Genomic DNA, 25,309 nt, shown 5'->3' on the forward strand with positions numbered 1-25,309 from the left:
CTGAGTTTTGAATGACTGAGTTTGCTGTGGTCCAAATGGTCTGAATGGCATTCAGTAACTCACATTCATCATTTCAAGCATGTATGTCATGACAGAGTGAAGCAGTATATTATAGAAAGCATATTAACTTTCATTTATTCTTTAGAGAACATGTGAAAAAGTCTAATTAAATGGATTCTGCAGGTGCAATGATAAATATATCTCTTTCACCAAAGTCTGAAAATCAAAGCTCATGTATATAAGCTAGTTTAATGGAGTAGCCAGTGGCTAAATTGTTTGTGTACAAGTAATAGGACTTTGTTCCCTTGTTCTAGCAAAGCCTTGGTACCACTGAAATTTTGAAGTCCTATGCCTGATTGCATCCTCCAGTGTATCTTCGGGCAGAATCACCACTTTCTTGCATTAGGAAATGAAAAATCATTTTAAGTACAAGGCGTGTTTTGAGAACAATATACTTCACAGCCAACAATCTTTACTAGACATGCTGAGATAAAAAGAATTACTAAATTTACATACAAATACTCATAAATACAAAAAAAGACATCCAAATTTATTATCTCTATTTTATAGACACATTTAACTTTGCTTAGAGGGTACATAAGTCAAAGAGGAAAGCCTGGTGATTATCACTATAAAAAAGTACTCACTGAAACTGCCTATGATAGATACTTGAAGAAATAGTGAACATAAATAAATGACATAAATTAGTAGACATTAAGTGTAAGCAAAGATAAAGTGCCTATTCTGTAGGGTTGCCAGTAAAACACAGGATACCCCATTACATTTGAATTTCAGATAAAAACAAATAATCTTTTAGTATTTCACTTATAGCAAAATACTTATAGCAAATATAGGAAATACTTATAGCAAAAAATTTTATTTTTCTGAAATTCTACTTTAACAGGGCATCCTATATTTTTACTTTCTAAGTCTGGCAACTCAGCTCTCATAGCATAATGACTTAATTTCATATAGGTTCACAAAGGTTATCACAAACTCTCTGTTTGTGGAAGTTGAGGCTGGAGGAATTTGCTACCACATTTTCAATTGGTCAGGCCTCATTTCCATGAACTGAATTCAACTCAATTTAAGCAACATTTGTAGAGTATCTCCCACCCCCCTGATAGAGTTCTAAGTTCTGGCTATGTAGAGATGAATAAATTATTTTCTCAAGAGTCTCAGATCACTACTGAAGATAGTTTCAGGTCTCTGAGACAGGTGGTCCAGAAATAGTGTGTGAAAGGTAGAAAGCGGGACTATGACCACTGAGCAAATGGATATTTGAGCAAATGTGACTGTGAGGAAACAGTTGGGTGGAAAAAATAATGTAACAGATGATGAGCAAGTAGAAATATCACTTTAAGACTATATAGCAGCAGATATTAATAATGTGCTATGAGAGAGAGAGAGAGGCTCATGTGTCACTAGTGGTCATGACATTATATCAAAAATTTACTCTGGAAATAGGTTAAGAAATTATTTATCATGTCATTTTTGAAAGCAGTGTTGAAACCAGTTAATGTGTAAAAGCTCCCCTCACTTTTTTTTTCAGTTCAAATTTTTATTTAAATTCTAGGTAGTTAACATAAAGTTCAGTATTTGTTTCAGGAGTAGAATTTAGTGATTCATCACTTAGATACAACACCCAGTGCTCATCACAAGTGCACTCCTTAATGCCCATCACCCATTTAGCCCATCCCCCCACTCACCTTCCTCCATCAACCTTCAGTTTATTCTCTATCTTTAAGAGTCTTATCAGTTGTTCCCCTCTCTTTTTCCCCCTTCCCATAGGTTTTGTTTCTTTGTTTATTAAATTCTACATATGAGTGAAATCATATGGTATTTCTCTTTCTCTGATTGACTTATTTCACTTAGCATAATATACTCCAGCTCCATCCACATTGCTGCAAATGGCAACATTTCATTTTTTATGGCTGAGTAATATTCCATTGTATATATATATATATATATATATATATATATATATATATATATACCACATCTTCTTTATCAATTCATTAGTTGATAGACATTTGGGAACTTCCCATAATTTGGCTATTGTAGATAATGCTGCCATAAGCAGTGAGGTTTATGTGCCTCTTCAAACCAGTATTTTTATATCCTTTGGGTATATACTTAATAGTGCAATTGCCGGGTCATAGGGTAGCTCTATCTTTGACTTTTTGAGGAAACTCCATATTGTTTTCCAGGGTGGCTGCACCAGTTTGCATTCCCACAAACAGTGTACGAGGGTTCCCCTTTCTCCATATCCTTTTCAACATCTGTTGTTTCCTGTGTTGCTAATTTTAGCCATTCTGATATGTATGAGGTGGTATCTCATTGTGGTTTTGATTTGTATTTCTTGATGATGAGTGATGTTGAGCATCTTTTCATGTGTCTGTGGGCCATCTCAATTTTGGAAAAGTGCCTATTCATGTCTTCTGCCCATTTCTTAACTAGATTACCTGGTTTTCATGTGTTGAGTTTTCTAAGTACTTTATAGAATTTGGATAGTAACCCTTTATCAGATATGTCATTTTAAAATATCTTCTCCCATTCCATAGGCTGCCTTTTAATTTTGTTGATTGTTTCCTTCACTGTGCAGAAGATTTTTATCTTGATGAGGTCCCAATAGTGCATTTTTGCTTTTGTTTTCCTCAGGCAACATGTCTAGTAAGAAGTTGCTATGGCTGAGGTCAAAGCGGTTGCTACCTGTGTTCTCCTCTAGGGAGATGGTTTCCTGTCTCACATTTAGGTCTTTCATCCATTTTGAGTTTATTTTTGTGTATGGTGTAAGAAACTGGTTTAGTTTTATTCTTTTGCATGTTGCTGTCCAGTTTCCCCAACACAATTTGCTGAAGAGACTGTCTTTTTTTCCATTGTGTATTCTTTCCCGCTTTGTCGAAGATTAGTTGACCATTATTGTGGGTCCATTTCTGAGTTTTCTATTGTGTTCCATTGATCTATGTGTCTGCTTTTGTGCCAGTACCATACTGTCTTGATGACTACAGCTTTATACTATAGCTTGAAATCTGCGATTGTGGTGACTCCAGTTTTGTTTTTCTTTTTTCAGAGTTTCTTTGGCTATTTGGGGTCTTTTGTGGTTCTATACAAATTTTAGAATTATTTGTTCTAGTTCTGTGAAAAATGCTTGTAGTATTTTGAATGGGATTGCATTAAATGTGTAGATTGCTTTTGGTAGTATAGGCATTTTAATAATGTTTGTTCTTCCAATCTGTGATCATGGAATGTCTTTACATTTCTTTGTGTTTTCTTCAAATTCTTTCTAAGTGTTCTATAATTTTCAGTGTACAGATCTTTTACTTCTTTGGTTAGGTTTATTCCTAGCTATCTAATTGCTTTTGGTGCAGTTGCAGATGGGATCGATTCCTCAATTTCTTTTTCTGCTTCTTCGTCATTGGTGTATAGAAATACAACAAATGTGTGTATATTGATTTTATATCCTATGATTTTGCTGAACTCATGTATTAGTTCTTGCAATTTTTTGGTAACTCCCCCCACCTTTTAAACAACAGAATGCCAGCTCATTACTATTAAAGAAATGGTAGAATTAGAAAAATCACTGTTTGGGGAGCCTGGGTGGCTCAGTCGACTGGGTGCCCAACTTCGGCTCAGGTCATGATCTTGTGGTCTGTAAGTTCAAACCCCATGTCAGTCTCTGTGCTGACAGTTCAGAGCCTGGAGCCTGCTTCAGAGTCTGTGTCTCCCTCTCTCTCTGACCCTCCCCCACTCATGTTCTCTCTCTCTCTCTGTCTCTCAAAAATAAAAATAAACGTTTAAAAAAAGATTAAAAAAGAAAAAAGAAAAGAGAAAAGAAAAATCACTGTTTGGAACCCTAAATGGAAAATTGATTCAGGCAAAGATAATCAATATAGTCAAAATCATTATATGAGAAGCTGAAAAGGAAGAATATATTTGTGTAATGTGTCCAGGTATCACACCACAAATTACTTGTTAATTGCAAAGGGGGAAAAAAACCCAAAACCGTTACTTTTACAGTGGAAGCACCTGATCACTTAACAGAGCTATGAAACCTAGTGTCACAACAGACAAGCTGAGGTATGTGGTTCTGGGTGTGGTCACAGGATTATAGTGTCAGCATGACAAAAATGTTTAAATCTAATCAAGCTTTTAGACCCAATTCCCAGGTTATAGGAAATGGAGAGAGAGAGAAAAAAAATAACAAGTGTAGTGACACCAGAAGGCAGGTCAAGTTGCTAAAAGGCAGTGTTTTTGTATGTGATTTGATCAGAGAAGCCTGAAAAACCCTAGCTTTGAAGGTAGATAAGCAGAGGCTTCTTCCCTCAGCTTTTATTAAAGCCCTATTTGTTCATAAGGATAACATATTGACGCTGTTGGCCCAAGTGTTTTATCCAAATGTAAACGAATAATTTTATGTTATATAGAAGAACAACTCCAACTTCAACGTGAGGAAGCAATGCAAATTTAAGAAACACTGAGCTTTACTGAGAATCAGAGACCTTTTTCTAAATAAAAGAAGAAACTGTTCTTGTCTAAATACGGGCATTTTGATTGCTCGGTTCCACTGATCCGTTTTTGCTGCTTGCTACATTAAGTTCTCGTTCAATGTGCACTTGCCTTCTTTGCAATGAAAGCAAATTAATCTCTAACATTGATTTTTAAAATGTGCTTTAGACTTTTAACTGGACCATTTCTTGTTGATGCTGTTACCCTGCCATGACATTTTGGACTCAGTGAATGACATTGAAAATCTCCATATTTAAGTTACATTTAAGCTTAGGTGATATAGCAGAACATGATATATTCCTTCCCTGTAGAATGCAAAAAGGTTAGACTATGGGCTCTTGTTGATTCGGAGGAGAGGATTGGGAGATGGCAGAGGACTACGTCCTGTTTTTGAGAGAGGAGAAAACTCAGGCTCACCATTTCAGGGCTGCAGGACAGCATAGCTTCTGAGCAGAACTGCCCTATTTTTTGCTACCGGCATCTCCACCCTTGCTGCTCCCAGAAACAACTTCCAGTTTCTCCTCTTTCAACTCTGCTATTTTCTTCCCCTACTGGTTAGCACTCATCATTACTATTAAATAACAATCAAAGACATGTTTTTTGTATAGTTGAGAGAAATCAACCTATTTTGTAGTTTTGCTCCCTTAATGTTAAACTTTAGGCAGTTTTTCTATCTTGTATATGTGAGTGCATAAGCTAGGTTAGTGGTAGAAAAATGGTTACTTTACTGCATACATGGCTAGAGCATTTTAAAGTCTTACAATAGCTACGGACAATGTGTAACCTCTAGACTTGCATCAGCAGCAGCATCTGGAAACTGGTTAAAATTGCAGAAATCTGCGCCCAAACCCAGACTTACTGAATCAGAAACTTTGAGGACAAAGTACAGTAATCTGTGTTTTAGTAAACCATCCAGGTGATTTCTTACACATACTAAAATTTGGGAACCAGTCTAAGCCATGATATTCCCTATGTTCCTTTATTAAGTCAGCAAACATTAAGCATCTTTTGTGTACTGTGATCCTTGAAAATGTAATGTAACAATCTGTCCTGAGAGTGGTAATATGGTACATAAGGAGAACAAAACTTACATATAAGGAGCCTAGAACAGGCACTTATTATAATCTGTCTTTCTAAATTGTGGGTGTCCCCAGGTTAGAGTGGGAGTGGGTGAGCCATGTTAACCAATGGCAAAGAGGCTAAATTGACATATGTATTTGTAGAAAAGAATAGCTCCTGATGTGATTGAAAACCAAGAGTAAGTCTTAAGACTCTGAAAGTAGAGAGGTTGGAAGATGGTGGCAGAGTAGGAGGATCCTAGGTTTGCCTAGTATCAGGAATACAACTAGTAACTACCAAATCATCCAAATATCCCAGAAATTCACTTGAAGACTGACAGAACTCCACAACTAAAGGTAGAGAAGAGGCCGCATTAAGGAAGGAAGAAGTGCAGAAACATGGCTTGGGAGAGAACAGATCATGGCTGCTGTAGTGGGAAGGGAGCCAAGGTCCCAGAGAAGGGCAAGAGACAGATTAGCACATAGGGGAGTGCCCTGGGAAAACAAATCCCATAGCAATTGGCTTGGAGAAGGACAAATTGTGTGAGTTCTTGCAACCAGTGGGGCTTAAAGCCTGGAGTGTTAAATGTCATTGGGTTTGGCTGGGATAGAGCCCTGAGAGCATTGCACTGCTCTTGGAGAGAAGAAGGGCAAACAACCTGCAGACATGCTGCATGGAAACAGCGATCCAAAGAGCACCTGGGGCACACAGCGGGAAGGTTATTCACTCACCTTGGAGTGTGTCCCAGAGTGACAGTATTCATGGAGAAACCCTTCCAGGAACAAAGGAATCGGAAGGTGCCATTTCTCTCTCCTGTCCCTCAGCATAAGCACAGAGCCACCGGTGGGAACCGGCACAGTAGTGACAGTCACTACCTAACTTGCTTACACCAAGCCCCACCCCCTGGGTTCCAGAACCACCCCTCCCAGTTATACCCAGTCCCAGAGTGGCGAATCTCTCCCCAGAAGATCAGGCCAAACCCTTGCTCACACCATGTCTCCTAATGCTGGAGTTTTGTGGAGCCTCAGTCCTGGCGGTGGTGGCAACAGGTCTTATTTCACAAACAGACCAGAGCACACCTAGTTAAAGGCACCACATTCAGGCCAGGGACCAAACACTGCCCACAATCGGCAAAGAGCCTCTACAGATGACTGGCCTGAAGGATAAAGCAGCCAGGGCAAAAACAGCAAAGCCCACACGGCACACATTGGAGCTATTCCCAGAAGCTCCGGGGCCTGGAGTACAGGGGACAGTATGTGGCAAGGCACTAGAACACCTCTTCTTTATAAGGTCATTACTCTCAAGCATAGGAGATGCAGCTGACTTTCCTAACACACAGAAATAGGCACAGAGTCAGAGAAAATGAGAAGACAGAGAAATTTATTCCAAATGAAAGAACAGGATAAGGCCACAGCTAGAGAGCTAAGCAAGATAGATATAAGTAACACACCTGACAGAGAATTTAAAGTAATGATCGTAAGAATACTCACCAGACTTGAGAAAAGAGTGGAAGACATGAGTGGGACTCTTAACACAGAGGTAAGGAATAACAAGAAAGATAAAGGGCTTAATAGTAAACAAAATGAGAAACAAGCTTGATGGAAAGAACTGCAGTGGAAAGTAATAAAACTGAACAAAAGAGAGAAAAAAGAATTGTGCAAAACGAGAATAGACTTAGGGAACTCAGTGACCCAATCAAATATAATAATATTAGTATTATAGGAGTCCTGGAATAAGAGAAAGAAAATGGGGCAGAAAGTTTATTTGAAGAGATAATAGCTGAAAATTTCCCTAACCTGAGGAAGAAAACAGAAATCTGGATCCAGGAAGCACAGAGAATGGCCATCAAAATCAACAAAAGTAGATTCATACCAAGACATATTATAATCAAACTGGCCAAATACAGTGATAAAGAAAATATTTTTAAATCAGCAAGAGAAAAGAAGACAGTAACTTACAAGGGAAGCCCATAAAGCTATCAGGGGATTTCTCAGCAGAAACTTTCTAAGCCAGAATGGAGGGACATAATATGTTCAACACGCTGGATGGGAAAAATCTGCAGCCAAGAATACTCTATCCAGCAAGACTATCATTTAAAATAGGAGATAAAAAGTTTCCCAGCACACAAGAACTAAAGGAGTCACAGGGGACTCTTTGAGTGGAGAGATCAAAAGTCACAGTATAAAGGTAGGGAATACAAAAGTAGTAAAAATGAATATTTCTGTAAAAAATCAGTCAAGAAACTCACAAAATGAAAGGATGTAAAATATAACAACATACACCTAAAATGTGGAGAGGAGAGGAATAAAGAATGGGTTCAAGCTTAAACAACCATCAACTTAATATAGACCACTATATGCAGAAGACCATTATGTACAAACATAATGGTAACCATATATCAAAAACTATTAATAAATATGCAAAGGGGGCGCCTGGGTGGCTCAGTCGGTTGAGCGTCCGACTTCGGCTCAGGTCACGATCTCGCGGTATGTGAGTTCGAGCCCCGCATCGGGCTCTGTGCTGACTGCTCAGAGCCTGGAGCCTGTTTCGGATTCTGTGTCTCCCTCTCTCTCTGATTCTCCCCTGTTCGTGCTCTGTCTCTCTCTGTCTCAAAAATAAATAAACGTTAAAAAAAATTAAAAAAAATATGCAAAGAATCAAAAGAAAGAAATCCAGATATATCATTAAAGAAAATCAGCAAACCATGAAAAAGAGAAAGACAAGACAGGATTAGAGAAAATCTTCAGAAATAACCCAAAAACTAATAATAAAATGACAGTAAATACATATATATCAATGATTACTCTTTTTTAAATGTTTATTTATTTTGAGAGAGAGAGAGAGAGAAAGAGTGCGAGTGGGGGAGGTGCAGAGAGAGAGGGAGACATAGAATCTGAAATAGGCTCCACGCTCTGAGCTGTCAGCACAGAACCTGATGCAGGGCTTGAACTCATGACCTGAGCTGAAGTTGGATGTTTAACAGACTGAGGAGCGACCCAGGTGCCCCAATCAATGATTACTTTGAATGTAAATGGACTAAATTAAAAAAAAACATGAGCCATCTAAATGCTGCCTAAAAGAGACTCATTTTAGACCTACAGATTAAAAGTGAAGAAATGGAGAAACATCTATCATGCAAATGGATATCAAAAGAAAGTACAACACTTATAGCAGAAAAAGTAGACTGTAACAATAGACAAAGAAAGATACTATATAATCATAAAGGGGACAGCCTAACAAGAAGATACAACATTTGTAAATATTTATGCACTGAACATAATTGTACCCAAATACATAAAAGTTAATCACAAACATAAAGGAACTAATCAATAATAATACAATAATAGCAGGGGATCTTACCCCACTTACATCAATGGACAGATAATCTAAACAGAAAATAAACAAGGAGACAGTGGCTTTGAATGACACAATGGAACATATGGATTTAACAGATATATTCAGAACATTCCTTCCTAAAATAGCAGAATGCACATTCTTTTCAAGTGCACATGGAACATTCTCTAGAATAGATCACATATTAGCCCACAAGAGAAGCCTCAACAAATTCAAGAGGATTGAAGTCATACCATGTATCTTTTCTGACACAAAGCTATGAAACTAGAAGTCAACCACAGTAAAAAATCTGGAAAGACCACAAATACATGAAGGTTAAATAACATGTTACTAAACAATGTTGGGTCAAACAGGAAATAAAAGAAGAGATAAAAAAAAATACATGAAAACAAATGAAAATGAAAACATAATGGTCCCAAACCTTTGGGATATAGCAAAAGTAGTTTCCAGAAGGAAGTTTATAGCCATACAGGTCTACTTAAAAAAAAAAAAAAAAAAAATCTCAGAAAAAACCCTAACCTACACCTAAAGGAGCTACAGAAAGAACAAGAAACAAAACTAAAACCAGCAGAAGGAAAGAAATAATAAAGATTAGAACAAAAATAAATAAATGATATAGAAACTAAAAAAACCATTAGAACAGATAGATCAATGAAACCAGGAACTGGCTTTTTGAAAAAAATCAATAAAATTGATAAACCTCTAGCAAGACTAATGAAGAAAAAAAGAGAACGGATCAAATAAATAAAATCAAAAATGAGAGAAGAGAAATAACAACCAACACCACGGAGATACAAACAATTATAAGAGAATACTATGAAAAACTATATTAACAAATTGGGCAACCTAGAAGAAATGGATAAATTCCTAGGAGCATATAAACTACCAAAACTGAAACAGGAAGAAACAAAAAATTTAAACAGACTGATGACCAGAGGCATCTGGGTGGCTCAGCTGATTAAGCATCCGACTTCTGCTCAGGTCATGATCTTGCAGTTCATGGCTTCGAGCCTTGCGTCAGGCTCTGTGCTAACAGCTTGGAGCCTAGAGGCTGCTTCAGATTCTGTGTCTCCCTCTCTCTCTGCCCCTCCCCACTCACACTCTCTCAAAAATAATAAACATTAAAAAAAAAATTTAAACAGACTGATGACCAGCACAAAAAATGGAATGTTAACAACAAACAAACAAACAAAAAAACAAAAAAAAACCCTTCCAATAAACAAAAGTACAGGACCAGATGGCTTTACAGTTTAATTCTAACAAATATTTAAAGAAAAATTAACATTCATTCTTCTCAAACTATTCCAAAATTATAGAAAAGAAAAGAAAACTTCCAAATTCATTCTATGAGGCCCGTGTCACCCTGACACCAAAACCAGAGAAAGATAATGCTAAAAAGGAAAATTATAGACCGATATTCCTGATGAACATAGATGCAAAAATTTTCAACAAAATAAATTCAACAATACATTAAAAAATCATACACCATGATCAAGTGGCATTTGTTGCTGAGTTGCAAAAATGTTTCAAGATTTGTAAATCAATCAACATGATACATATGAGAGAAAAGATATGATCATTTTAATAGATGCAGAAAAAGCATTTGATGAAGCACAACATCCATTCACGATAAAAAAAACCCTCACCAAAGTGGGTTTAGAGGGAATGTACTTCAACATAATAAAGGTCATATAAGAAAAACCCACAGCTAACATTATCCTTAATTGTGAAAAACTGAGAGCTTTTCCTCTAAGGTCTGGAACAAGATTCTCACCACTTAGTGAGAATTCAACATGGTATCGAAAGTCCTAGCCCACAGCAATCAGACAACAAAAAGAAATAAAAGGAATCCAAATCGGCAAGGAAGAAGTAAAACTTTCGCTACTTGAAGATGACATGATACTATATAGAGAAAACCTGAAAGACTCCACCCAAAAACCTGCTAGAACTGATAAACAAATTCAGGAAAGTCCCAGGATACAAAATCTGTTGTATTTCTACACACCAATAATGAAGCAGCAGAAAGAGAAGTTAAGAAACCTATCCCGTTTACAATTACACCAAAAATAATAAGATACCTAGGACTAAACCTAACCAAAGGTACGTAAGACCTGTGCTCTTAACTCTGTAAAACATTCGGGCACCTGGGTGGCTTAGTTGGTTAAGCGTCCAACTTTGGCTGAGGTCATGATCTCGTGCTTCGTGAGTTTGAGCCCCGCTCTGGGCTCTGTGCTGACAGCTCAGAGCCTGGAGCCTGCTTTGGACTCTGTGTCTCCCTCTCTCTCTCTCTGCCCACCTCCTTCAAAAATAAATAAATATTTTAAAAAATTTAGAAAACTCCAAAACTGTAAAACACTAATGAAAGAAATTGAATACATCACAAAGAAATGGAAAGACCATGCTCATGGGTTGGAAGAACAAATACTGTTAAAATGTCTATACTACATTAAGCAATCTACACACTTAATGCAATCCTTATCAAAATACCAACAGCATTTTTCACAGAACTAGAACAAGCAATTGTAAAATTTGAGTAGGGCCATAAAAGGCCCTGAATAGCCTTTTTGAAAAAAGGCTTTTTGAATTTTGAAAAAGAAAAGGAAAGCTGAAGGCATCACAAATTCAGAACTTCAAGTTATATTACAAAGCTGTAGTAATCAAAGCAGTATGGTACAGGTACAAGAATAGACACATAGATCACTGGAACAGAATAGGAAACCCAGAAATAAACCCACAATTAAATGGTTAATCTTTGAAAAGCAGGAAAGAATATCTAATATCCAATGGAAAAAAGAGTCTCCTCAACAAATGGTGCTGGGAAAACTGGACAACTACGTGCAAAATAATGAAACTGGGGAGCCTGGGTGGCTCAGTTGGTAGAGCATCTTACTCTTGATCTCAGGCTCATGAGTTCACAGCTCCATATTAAGCATCAAGCCTACTTAAAAGAATAGAATGAAACTGGACCACTTTCTTGCACCATACACACAAATAAATGTAAAATGGGTTAAAGACCTAAATGCGAGGCCTGAAGCCATAAAAATCCTGGAAGAGAACACAAGCAGTAACTTCTTTGACATCTGGCATAGCAACTTCTTTCTAGATATGTCTCTTGAAGCAAGGGAAACAAAAGCAAAAAGAAACTATTGGGACTAGAGCAAAATAAAAAGTTTCTGTACAGTGAAGGAAACAATCAATAAAACTAAAAGGCAGCCTAAAGAATGGGAGAAGGTATCTGCAAATGACATATCCAATAAAGGATTAGTATCCAAAAATACTGAAAGACAAATAATACAGTAAAAAATGGGCAGAAGGTATGAACAGACATTTCTCCAAAGAAGACATACAGATGATCAACAGACACATGAAAAGATGCTCAGCATCACTCATCATCAGGAAAATGAAAATCAAAACTACAATAAGGTACCACATCACACCTGTCAGAATACCTAAAATCAACAACATAAAAAGGGCACCTGGTGGCTCAGTCAGTTATGAATCTGACTCTTGATTTCAGCTCAGGTCGTGATCTCATGCTTTGTGGGATCGAGCCCTGCATTGGGCTCTGCGCTCACAGCTTGGAACCTGTTTGGGATTCTCTCTCTCTATCTCTCTCTGCCCCTTCTCCACTCATGTGCTCTCTCTCTCTCTCTCTCACTCAAAATAGATAAATAAACATTTTTTAAAAAAGAACACAAGAAACAATAGGGTGTTGGCAAGGATATGGAGAAAAAGGAATACTTATACGCTGTGGGTGGGGGAAGATGAAAACTGGTATAGGCACTGTGGAAAACAGTAGGGAGTTTCCTCAAAAAGTTAAAAATAGAACAACTTTAGGATCCAGCAATCACACTACTGGGTATTTCTCAAAGAATACAAAAACACTAATTCAAAGGGATGCATGTACTCCTATGTTTATAGCAGCATTATTTATAATAGTCAAATTAGGGAAGCAGCCCAAGTGTCCACTGATTGAAGAATGAGTAAATAAATACACACACACACACACACACACACACACACAATGGAATATTATTCAGCCATAAAAAGAATAAAATCTTGCCATTTGCAATGACATTGATAGACTTAGAATAATGCCAAGAAAAATAAGTCAGAGAAAGAAATACCATATAATGTCATTCATATGTGGAATTTAAGAAACAAAACAAATGGTTAAGGGCGGGGTGAAGAGAGAGACTAATCAAGGAACAGACTCCTAACTATAGAGAGAAAAGTGATGGTTACCCAGAGGAAGGTGGGTGGGGGGATGGGTCAAATAGGTGATGGGGATTAGCACTTGTGGTGATGTATGGAATAATTGAATCACTATATGTACCCCCAAAACTAGTAGAACACTGTATGTTAACTAACTGGAATTAAAATAAAAACTTAAACTTAAAAGTAAATAACGTGTAAAAAAAGACTCAGAGTATTAAAAGAAGCATTAAAATAAAGTATTAAAGACTCAAGTATTAAAAGAAGACCTCATTCTATTTTATCAGGAAGAAAAAAATCTATTAAAGAGCATTGAGAAATGGTGGGAGAGATGGTAGGAGAAATGAGATGATCCAGTTTGAGGAGAAAATTGAAATAAGGCACCATCTGCATAAACAGCGTCCTCTGTCCTTGTCCTCTTGATTCAGCTGGTTGGAGTTCTGTCACAGATTCAGTTCCCTACTGAGACTGGATAAATTCTTGTTCTTGGCCACACTCTACATCCCACTCACGATCCAGGGCATCAAGTACAGGTAGAATGGGGCATTAGGGAAAGATGGTGAATCATTACACATTCACCTCTAGTCCTCGGTCAATAACTGAAGGCTACTGAGAATGGGTAACAGTACCATTTTTGTAGGAGGTAGTAGACGATAAATGCTAAATTTCTCAAATTCTTTCCCAAAGCCTTAATTGGTACAGAGAGCTGTTGTTTTTGTGGGTTTTTTCCCAGGCAAATTTACCTCTATGAAGAAAAAAATAATAATTTCTCAAAGAAAGTTAGTAACGTTTAACTTAATGCTGTTGTAATTTTTATGTTATATAACTTCCAAAATGTTTCATTTGGTAAAATTAGTTCATTTAAATATTTATGTCAGCACATAAACATGTAGCTCTCTTTCTGTGCTCATTAAATAGATCTTGAAGATATTAAAAAAACTAGAGGTTAATCTCTTGCATCCATTTAAGGAGACAAAAAATAAATGCCTCACTTTTAAATATAGAAAGCTCCATCCACCAACATCAGCTAAGATGCTTCAATGTTTCCATGTAAAACTTTGTTCCTAACTCAGCCCCTTAGGAAAAATGCCTCAAGGTAAAACTTGAATAATGTATCTGTCTTTCAGCACACGTTTCATGAAGTTTCTGAGTTTAAAATTACTATAAATGTGGACAGTGTGTTGGAATATTCATACGCTTGGTTTTTCCCTGTGTCTAATGTTTGAACAAGTAGAAAAAGTTTGTAGTGGCCATCATCATAACAGTTCTGAATGTCAGTGGGAAAAAATAATTTTTAAAAATAATTTCCCATCATCATTTAGTCCCAAGAACCTCTCCTACATGTTTTAAGGAAAAATCTGTTTCAAAAAATATCACTTAAAAAAAAAATAAGAGTCAGTATATCCATATATACATAGATACTCCCACAAGCTGATGGGTGGGTGCCTTGATCTTGGGCAACCTCCATGGACATATGCCATGCTTTGTGTATGAAGATAATGTTACTTGTCAACTACCATTGAGACTGATTTTCTAGTAAAGAGGTAAATAATTACATAGAAATATGAACTTACAAAAACATATTGTTTCAAAAACTGACAATTCATTGAATAGAAAGACTTGACTTTCTTGTTTTAGAATACCCAATGAAAATGATTTTGCTTTGTTTAGTTTTGATTAAAGGATCATAAGGTGCTTACAAAGGATCATTTTGAAGCTAATAACCAGAATACTTTAGATAAAGGGTCAGTATTCGTTACTATTGGGTGGGAAGGAAACAGAGAAAATAAATGTTTAATTAACCCATTTACCAGATAATTAGATTATGCTCCCTATGAAAATCAGGAATTGCAACCTTACATGTTTGCAGGAGCCAGGCAGGTAATGTGGATGATGAAGCAGACGTGCATGGAGAAAATTCTTACACTGAAGATTCATATCCTGTCTAAAGGAAGTAATGGTACTTCACTCAGCCCTCATAGAAATGAGAATCCAATATTTCCAGATCTTTTGATTGTCAAGAGAAACTGCGATGTAGAATTTTTACAAAATCTCCCAATCACTGAATGCTGGAAGTTAAATAGCTTTTAGAAATGTTATGTTTGTCAAATAACATACACCAGCTGGGTCGATTCGTCTTGTGATCTACTAGTTTAGGACCCTTCATTTTAACCTCAAATTGTGGTATTTTCATCCATCTTTCTCTGCCACATAAAACATTGAAGGTCAGATGCACATAAAAACACATTTTTGTAAAAAATAAGGGAAAGACTCACAATTAGTTAATATTTTTTGAGGAAAACGAATACAATTTGTATATTTTGGGCAAAGGCTTAGCCATTATCAACACACACACCTACTAGCATGGGAACTTATTTCCACATAGGAATAGGAGATAGGAATGTTAATTTTACTGACCCAATACCACTGACTCACAAGAGGAAAAGAAAGCTGCTCTCTCTCTCTCTCTCTCTCTCTCTCTCTCTCTTTACACACACACACACACACACACTCACAGAAGCACTGAGTAACAGAATATGCATTGGTAGAAGTCCCTGTACAATTACAAATCTAACAGGCCAGTGTCTCTATCTCTACTGATAAAACTCTAATATATCTTCAGCCTAGTGCTAGGTATCTAATAACTCATGTGTAAATATTAAATGACTGGTGTTTCCAGAACTTATTACAGCAGGCCATTTGAAAGTGATCTTGTCTCAACAATTCTTGTCTTCATTTAACTTCTTAACACATAGTAGCATAATATAGATCATTAATAGAAACAGGCAGTCCTTGGCATGAATGAATGAGCTTGTTTTACAAATTAAAAAGACGCATGTTGAGGAAAGGATGAAGAATAGCAAGTTTTCTCACTATTGAATATGTATTGATAGCTTAGAATTGTCATCATCTCAGGTGCTTATTAAGTATGTTAGAGGTTGTGCATTTTTAAAGTAAGCTTTTTACTTACTTTAAATCATAAATCATTAAATAAGTTACTGGGTATTTATGAAGCAAACACAAGGTTGTTTTTTATTTTCAAAGACCCAAGCTTTAAATCTTTTGGAATGACTTGACAATGCATTTTGCATATTTAGTTACCTCTGAAAATAACATTATCTCTAGCTTGTGTTATTTGTTTCGTTTTGTTTTTTTGCCTTTGACTCTTCGGTTTAGACTTTAGATCAGTTGTTTCTGTAAGCATTAACACCTATAGCCTTTTCATCACATAGCATGAAAGCTGTGTCTGGAGCAAATTCATTAATATTACTTCTAAGTTATTCACTGGATTTACAAGATAAACATTCTCCAATATGACACTTATTTTTTTTTTAAAGAAGGGAACTTAGTTATGGTATCTAAGAATGTATAAATATCAGTAAGTACTTCTACTTTTTCAAAATGATAAAAGTTTTGGGGCACCTGGTTGGCTCAGCTACCTAAGTGTTTGACTTCGGCTCAGGTCATGATCTCACGGCTCATGAGTTCGAGCCCTGCGTTGGGCTCTGTGCTGACAGCTTGGAGCCTGGAGCCTGCTCTGGATTCGGTGTCTCCCTCTCTCTGTGTCCTGCCCCCGCTTGCGCTCCGTCTCTCTTTCTCACAAATAAATAAACGTTAAAATTCTTTTAAATGATAAAATTTTTAAAATTTCTGTTGAACTTTCTTGCAGAGATGAGTAAGAAGGCACTTAAAGTCTTGTTAGACTCAGAGCCTATCATAGATTCATCTAAGCAATTTTATATAAAGCATATACCTATAAAATAAATACCCGTAAACATATTATGTAATGTCTCTTGTCTGAATAGTTAAAGCAGGTCACATATCGTAATCAAAACAAAGATAAACACACGTGGTAACCTAGAAACATACTTAAAAATTTCATTATCTTACATAATCAAAGCATCATTTAAGTAGGTGAGCCAGAATGATTACATATAATCCAATCTATTAGTCAAAAAATTTGGAAGAAAACTGACTGTCTGCTCATAGTAAGATTTTTTATGTCTCTATGTCTACTTGGAGTTTTCGATTGATTATTTATCTGATGTTACACTATTATAGTGGAGTTTTCAAACTGATGCCCAAAGATATTTTGTATCTTATCCAAAAGTAGGTGCAAAGTAGGCTATCTATAATTATAATTGAGGGAGACAGCCCAAGGTTGGAATGTTTTCTTTCATCTTCAAAGATATAATATGCATATTACAGAAGCATAGGCCATTGCATCTGTAAATTGCTGGTGAAAGTAAATCATGTCATCAAAGCAAAAGATTCCAATAAAGTAGAATTTTGTCTACTGCACTGTACGTGCCAAAGAAAATTATTTTACACAGTGGCCCCAAGACAAGGCACTGTCAATCTTTTATGGTAGTCATGTGATTAGTAGAGAGCTAGAAATATCTATTGATTGGGGCGCCTGGGTGGCTCAGTCGGTTAAGCGTCCGACTTTGGCTCAGGTCACGATCTCACAGTCCGTGGGTTCGAGCCCCGCGTTGGGCTCTGGGCTGATGATGGCCCAGAGCCTGGAGCCTGCTTCCGATTCTGTGTCTCCCTCTCTCTCTGACCCTCCGCCGTTCGTGCTCTGTCTCTCTCTGTCTCAAAAATAAATAAATGTTAAAAAAAAAAAAAAAAGAAATATCTATGGATTCAGTCTTCTCTTCAAGTATGTAAGTACTCCGTGATTTGGTCTACTTCTATAGATCCTATGTTAGGTACTGAGGATTCAAAGATGAACTCTCATGCTTGAGAAATTCAGCATCTAGTCAGGGTGACAGACACAAGAACCCATAATCAAAATATGATATTGTAAATATTAAGAAGGAAGCAGGCACAAAATGCTATGGGGACACAGAGGAACTATGTGGATTATGGTTTTCAGAAATGTGTATCTCAGGGTAAGCAATCCAGCTAGGGAGCAATTGAAATACTTTCTGCAAAAGATGGGCCTGAATCAGGGCAACAGTTTTTGGGCTAGGGGAAAGGGGACAGAGTCAAGCAATAAGTAGGAAATATAAGAGATAGGATTTAATGATTGATTAGGTAGGAGGAGAAATAGAGATGTAGAGAAAGATGGATAGATAATAGCTAAGAAGACAGGTAGGAAAAGAGAAAGATCATGGATGGATTTCTGGTTTAGATGAGGGTGGTATTCACTGAGACTGGCAATATAGGCAAAGAGCCAGATTTGGAGGAAAATATTGTATTGATTGGGACAAGGAGAGGTGGGAGATAAAGTAGGAAGTTGAAGTTGGGGTACCTGTGGCACATCTTTGTAGATAATGTCCAACATGTAGTTTAATATGAGTCTGAAACATGCCTAAAGGTAAAGTGTCAGTACTAGAGGAATAGTTAAGCCCTGGTAGAGTAAGAGGATAATAAATAGGTTCCCATGTGAATGCTATCATCTCCTTGGCTTCACTAAAGCCAGCCATATTCTCATTCAAAGGAAGCTTTTGAGAGCTTAATATTAAAGCAGCTGAGACTGGTCTCATTTTAATTTCCCTCACAGTCTCGCTCTTCCCCTAGGTTGTAGTAGCAGTTCCTAATCGGGCTGGCTCACAACTGAGTCCCACTTCTGTTGTTACTCCAATGTATACTTGAAGTCCTCCCACATTGCTTTACTCCCATCAGTGCTCCCAGGGACTTGGAACCTTGTCTAGACCTCATGTTTGGATCCCTGCTGCAAGACTCCCTTGCCTGGGCCTGCTGCCTCAGTGTGGACATTTGTTGTTTATGGATCCCAACACTTACTCACACTCCTTCTAAGAAATAACCTTAACCAGATTTCTCTTTGGTGAATCCCCTGTCTCTGTCAGCACAGGTGGTCATTGTTAAGCTGACCCTATGCTATTCTTAAAGAGGCTTCAGAAAATCAGCGCTTTGCATTTCCTTAACTCCAGTGATTGGCTCAAAAATGGTGTGTGTTCTAAGCAGAGGCAATGCTTTATGCTCTCCACCTCCTTAATTCACATGTGTGAAAGACTTCTTTCTCCTCCTGGATGAGACTAAGAAAGCATGTAGCCTTGGGCAGTGCTGGTGGTCTGAAAGTGGAAAGACAGACCACATGTGCGGATGATAGTATTTGTGTCCTGCATTCAGCTGCTTCTGCAGTCAAGTCTAAACCAGGACTCTTCGGGTTTGTTATTTTGCTTGTTTGTTTGTTTAAGAGAATTTGTGTTGAGGCTTTTTGCTTTAACTAAAAAAAAGACCTTAATTTATTGATAATTTATTCACTCATCGCATAATCATGGAGCACGCACAAGTCAGGAGTTAGCTAGGCATTGTGGATATGGAAGAGAATAATCAGAGACAGTTCCCTGACTCACTGAGAGTTTCGTGAAGCTCACAGTTGACCAGAAGACCACTGTTAGATTTCCCTGACATTGACTTTATGCTTGTCAGGACTTCTTCCAGGATTTCTGTTGGCAGATACCTTTGAGCCTGGGCTTTGTTTGTTAGGTCTCCCAGAGTGTCTACCAGTGGACCTGCAAAGAATTCAATTTCTTGTCTGGAGCACTTCATAGTTATGAGCCGTTAGTTATATGGGCCATCTTACTCTGATAGGTCTTGCTAGACTCTGGGTCTCAGCTATTACTTGTCACATATACCAGTGCTATCCTAGCTTTAGTATGTTACTTCTCATGTTTTACTTTTTTTGCTGGTTTTTAGGGATCTTAAAAAATAAGGATTGAACAACGTTAAGGAGTCAGAAGGTAAGAAGGGAGATGGGGACCTCTTATGAATTAGGAAAAGGTAGGTGCGTATTCATTTATCATACACAAATTCTTTCATAGAAGTATTTCAGAGGCACATTAGTGGAAAAAAGTAAAAAACAATGATCAGAAATTAACATTGATCCATAATTGTCCTCTCTGCTTCCTTCCCTCTTCATCTCTCCTCTCCTTCCCTCCCTTTCTCCTTTCCTTCCTTCTAAATGTATTTATTAAACCAATTCTTGGTACTGTTGTGGGTGCTGAAGTATAGCTCTAAACCTACAAATCCTTGTCATTATGAAACTTTGCATTTTAATGTAATAAGCATTGAATTCAGAGCTTTTACATGTAATTCCATTTGAACTTTGCAATAATTCATTTTTATGAATAATGGAAATGGAGTATAAGGAGTATGAGTATGTAGTTTGTTAAGGATCAGAGCAAGGGCAGAGGCAATATTCTAAGCATGTCTATAGCAGAAGAAATCAAGCTAAACACAAGTGCTATGAGGAAAAATTGAGCAAGGTATATGGAATACAGAGTGATGGGACTGAGAAAGTTTGAGTTCCAGAGGTACAGCAGTGATCTGAATTACGCCATGCAGAAACCAAAGGACAACTTTTGCAGGCAGAAGGAACCGCGTGTGCAGCAGGAACATACTGGATGTGTTCGAGACCAGAAAGTAGGGCAGTGCAAGCAGGGGCAGGGTTGCAGGAAAGGCGGTCACAGGCAGACAGAAGCCTCCTGATGAAGCATCTTATGGACCACAGTAAGGACTCTGGATTTAGATGATACCTGTCACTCTGATCCACTTCTAAAACACCAGCTTTTTCTGTTCAAGGTCCAGAGGGTTGAGAAAGAGTGAAGCAGTGATAGGACTTTGAGAGCTCAGGGATTGGGTAAAACAGATGAGATAACAATGCTTGGGCTCTGGCCAAACTCACATCCCACAGTGTAACCACACCCTGCTTGGATTTCATTTCTATCTTTGAACTGGAGTCAGAGCAGGGCGGGAGTGGAGGGTCAGACTGCCTCCCTGTAAGAATTCTGTTCTGATCTCTTTCCACTCTCTGCCTGGGCAGAGAGAAAGGAAGATCAGCATGAGTGGGTGTGAGATCAGAGAATTATGCAGCTGATACTGTGTTTAAAAGGAATTCCAGTGGTCACCCCCACTTCAAAATATCAGTGGGTATTTCTGCCAGCACAAAGGCTGACACTGCAATTTTATACCGGCTTGCTCTTCATTTTATCAGGGAGTACCTTTATATAAGTCTCTATAACTCAAATATATAAACCAAGTCCCTATATAATGTGATCTCTAACTTGTTCTTGCAGTTTAATGTACATCTCTCTGAAAGTATTGGATAATTTACAGTGCTTAGAAAAATCTTCACTATTTGCTTTAAATGTTAGGCCTAAGAGTGATTTTCCTTCTTCTACATTTTCTTTGTTAAATGGGAATTCATTCTGTAGTAGAAAAAAGAAACTTTGTTAAATAAAGAAGACATCGTAAATTCTCTGTGTGAAAAACATTTGATACTAGAATTGGGTAAAGTTGAATGACAATACTCAGATTGGGGGTTGGCAGAACACAAGAATGGAATAGAATGGAATACAATAGAAAAGTATTCTGAAGGCCTAGAAGTTCTTTAAATCACTCCTGGTTGTTTTTTTTTAACATGAGAAAATTAAGTTTGGAGAAGTTAAGCTTAAGTTTTAAGTTGTCTTCCAAACTTTAAATAACCTGTTCCCTCTGTTTTAACTTTTAGTTATGCTTGGTTTTGCCAAAGATAGTCATTTTGTTATGATTGTATTTTTGTAGATGCCTATGAATATTATGGTGGAGAGTGCCTCCCATGCGGTTGGTGATAGTATTTTGGAGAGATTTTCCCAGCTATTTGTTTTACATGTTTCTTTCTCCATGTTTATAGCTATATCTATGTGTAAGTCTGTATCTACTTTTTAAGCTGGAAGCCACAGAGAGAAATGTATTTTATATTGGAACTCAGCACACACACATATACACACACGTGCACATACAACTAAAAGCTTTTTCTTCTCTTTGCTTATCTTCTCTACTCTTCAGTTCTATTTTATTTTTTTCTATATAATTTAAGACCCTAGTCCCAACCCACTGAAATGATTTTACAACCCACTTATGGGTCTCAACTCATAATTAGAAAAGAAGGCATGATTTTGGGGAAAAAAAATATATCATTGGCTAATGAGGAAAACCTATAATTGCTCCAGGCACTTTGGTGGTTACTGTCATAGATTCAACCCATTCTCTACTCCTCAGCTAGATAGGCAATGACCCTGGGTTTGATCTCAAATAGCATTTGTTATCTCCTTATCTCTTCATTCTTTGTGTCACTAATTGGCTGGATTAAGCTGATAGTACCAGAAAAAATAGTCACAAGTTCTTGAAGCCCTCACTGTATAGTATAAGCTGTAAGTATATGCTTATAGCTATATGACTCTAGGTTTCAATAGCCAGAGAGAGGGAAATTAAGAGAGAGCCAACCAAGTCCCATACTTCATTCACCTGTGAGGTTCAATCATCAGTCCAAAGTTCTCTTAGAGATTTCAACAAACTGTAAAGGACTTAATCCTTCCACTACATTAAAGTCACAGGAATCCTTCAGAAGTTAATGGTTTTAGATGGAACTATAGCTTAAAGTCTTTCAGAATACATACCATAGTTTTCCTACTATTTATTCATTAGACAGCATCACTATGTTGAAATTCACAGTAGGGAACGGCTCTTGTTTTTGCCAACTCAGTATCTATGAAATCTTCCTCTGGTAATATAGTAACTCATGTTTCTTCTTGGGTACCATCTTTCCTGTTCCCTCTGTTCTTGCAGTGTGAGTCATGAAATCGGGGACCAATTTCCAGCCCTGTTTGCTGGATTTTGCTATACTTTCCTCCCTACTGCTGATTGCAATTGAACCCCAAAACATATGCAACCTCACGCTAACCTTCAGGACCAATACTCAGGAGAGGTAACAGTAATCTAAAGAATTCTACAAGGTAACATCAGGATTTTTCTCCAAATTGGTTTCTGACATTGTGCCTCTCTTCTTTAAAAAAAAAATTTTTTTTTACATTATTATTTATTTTTGAGAGACAGACTCACAAGAGAATGAGACACAGAATCCGAAGCAGGCTCCAGGCTTTGAGCTGGCAGCACAGAGCCCGATGCAGGGCTCAAACTCGTGAACTGTGAGATCATGACCTGAGCAGAAGTCAGATGCTTAACCGACTGAGCCACTCAGGCACACCACCTCCGTTCTAATAATGGGCCACCCACCTTAAAACCTGGGCCCTGAGTCACTGCATGTAATTTGTCCCTGAATATCTGACGCATTACCTTCTTGTTTGGTCCTGGAGACTTAGCTTGTGACTGCATCACTTGTCTGTCTACTGCTGACTTGACTTAACGGCCTCTCTTAGCTTTTCTTTAAGCTCCTGGAGGACTGGTCTGGACCCATTAGGCATTTCTTGGTTAGGAGTGTTCCTATTTCCTTGAAAAGGCCACCTGATGGACTACTTTCCCGGGCTACCACCTACTGTTTGTTGCAATGTTTCAGATACCCAGCATTGTCTTCTCACTGGGCTCTCAGAATCTGTTCCAAATGTCTGCCCCACTCCCATGGATGAGTCTGTTATCAGAGCTGAGACCCTCTTTTTTTTCCTTGCTCTTAACCATATCTGGTGAATTCTCAAGATAGATGAAACTAACTTTTTGTTATCTTTCCCCACGTCCAACATAGTATCTTGTTCAGGAAATTGTTGAATAAGCATGTGCATATGAAAATTAGTATCACTTATCACAGTTGTCATTTTGTTTAGGGAGTCAGACTCACAAAAGGAAAATGTGTACCTTGGAAACTTCTCTGTGGGAAAAACTTGGGAAGAATGAGTCTACTTCTTCAAGATTTATTATGAAATAATAAAATTATGTAGCAAGAGAGAATGCAGGACAAAATACTGCTGTAATTGCTTTAAATGCAGCATCATGGGCTATTTGCATTTTTGCCAATTCTGCTTAAGCACCAGAATATTGAAACTAGCTTTCAAGGAGCTCCCTGTCTCAGCACAAAGGCAGGCATGCAAATAAATAATTGGAATATAATGTAATGGTGGAGAAGTGGAATGAGAGACAAACTATCTGAGTAAGTGAGCCATGAAGGCTTCACAAATGGGGATAAGAATTCACTGGATGGAGAGGAAAAGAGAGGCACTGCAGGCAGAGAATAGCTTGAGCAAAGGCACAAAGTTGTGAAAGTGCCAGGCATGCTGAAGGAATTAGCGAATGGCCTACTGTGGCTCCAGAACAACACATATTGGGAAAGGGGTGCTGGGGTAAAGTGACGAGAAACCTAAGTTGGGACGAAGTGATGGGAGAACTTTATAGGTCAGGCAGAGGATTTTGGACCTGATCTTAGCAGAGTTTTAAGTGTTTCAATTTCAATAAAAAATTTAATATGACAAATGTTCACAACCTGAATTTTTATGTCCCTGTGAAACAGGCCCTTTGTAAAATAGACATGTGGAAATGATTGATTTCTCTGCTGAACACAGCCGTTATTTCTACTCGTTCCAATGTTTCTCATGTGATAATACTGCTTCCTTGTATTACCACCTTTCCAGTGCTGTTCAGTTGCTTCAAGTTGTGATCACTACACATTCATCTATCACAAGACCCATAAAGAAATCAAATCCCCTTGGTATTCCTTGGATATGTCTGCTACTGTTCAATTTTAACGATAACTTCTTATTCTTAAATTTTTTCAACTCAGAAGGGTGGGTTTTGCTCATGGTGTCTGTTTAGTGGGCCTAGAGCGGCCTTGAAATGGAAATCATGGTCTCCTTCACACGCCTGCAGCAACATCAGAGTTTTTTAGAGGAAAGTGGCTTGGATTCTTCCAACAATCTTCCTTCCAGGCTAATCTACCTGGGACACTCAGCCCTGGGTCTTGTTAGAGGAAACTGTTGCCCTCTGGGTCATTGCCACCTCTCACTCACGCTCTTCAACCTTAGCTAAATCATTCATCACATGCCCCCCCTTTTTTTTTTAATTTTATTAAAAAAATTTTTTTTTTACATTTTATTTATTTTTGAGAAACAGAGTGAGACAAGCGTGAGCGGGGGAGGGGCAGAGAGAGAAGGAGACAGAATCTGAAGCAGGCTCCAGGCTCTGAGCAAGCAGTCAGCACAGAGCCTGATGTGGGGCTTGAACCCACAAACTGTGAGATCATAACCTGAGCCGAAGTTGGACGCTCAACCGACTGAGCCACCCAGGCGCCCCTCACATGCCCCTTTTAGATTCCACGTCAGAGATTGCATTTGAATCTGTAGACCACTTTGGGTAGTACTGACATTTAACAATATTAATCCCTGCAGTCAATGAATACAGGATGTCTTCCTATGTGTTGTGTCTGTTTAATTCCTTT

At 37.8% G+C, this 25,309-nt stretch overlaps 1 pseudogene; it reads right to left on the reverse strand.

The window, feature by feature from the left end:
• Nucleotides 1-24,366: 24,366 nt before the first annotated feature.
• On the reverse strand, nucleotides 24,367-24,674 carry LOC122225442 (annotated as a pseudogene).
• Nucleotides 24,675-25,309: the final 635 nt, after the last annotated feature.

This window comes from Panthera leo, chromosome B4 (genome assembly GCF_018350215.1).
Source record: "Panthera leo isolate Ple1 chromosome B4, P.leo_Ple1_pat1.1, whole genome shotgun sequence".
NCBI lineage: Eukaryota > Metazoa > Chordata > Mammalia > Carnivora > Felidae > Panthera > Panthera leo.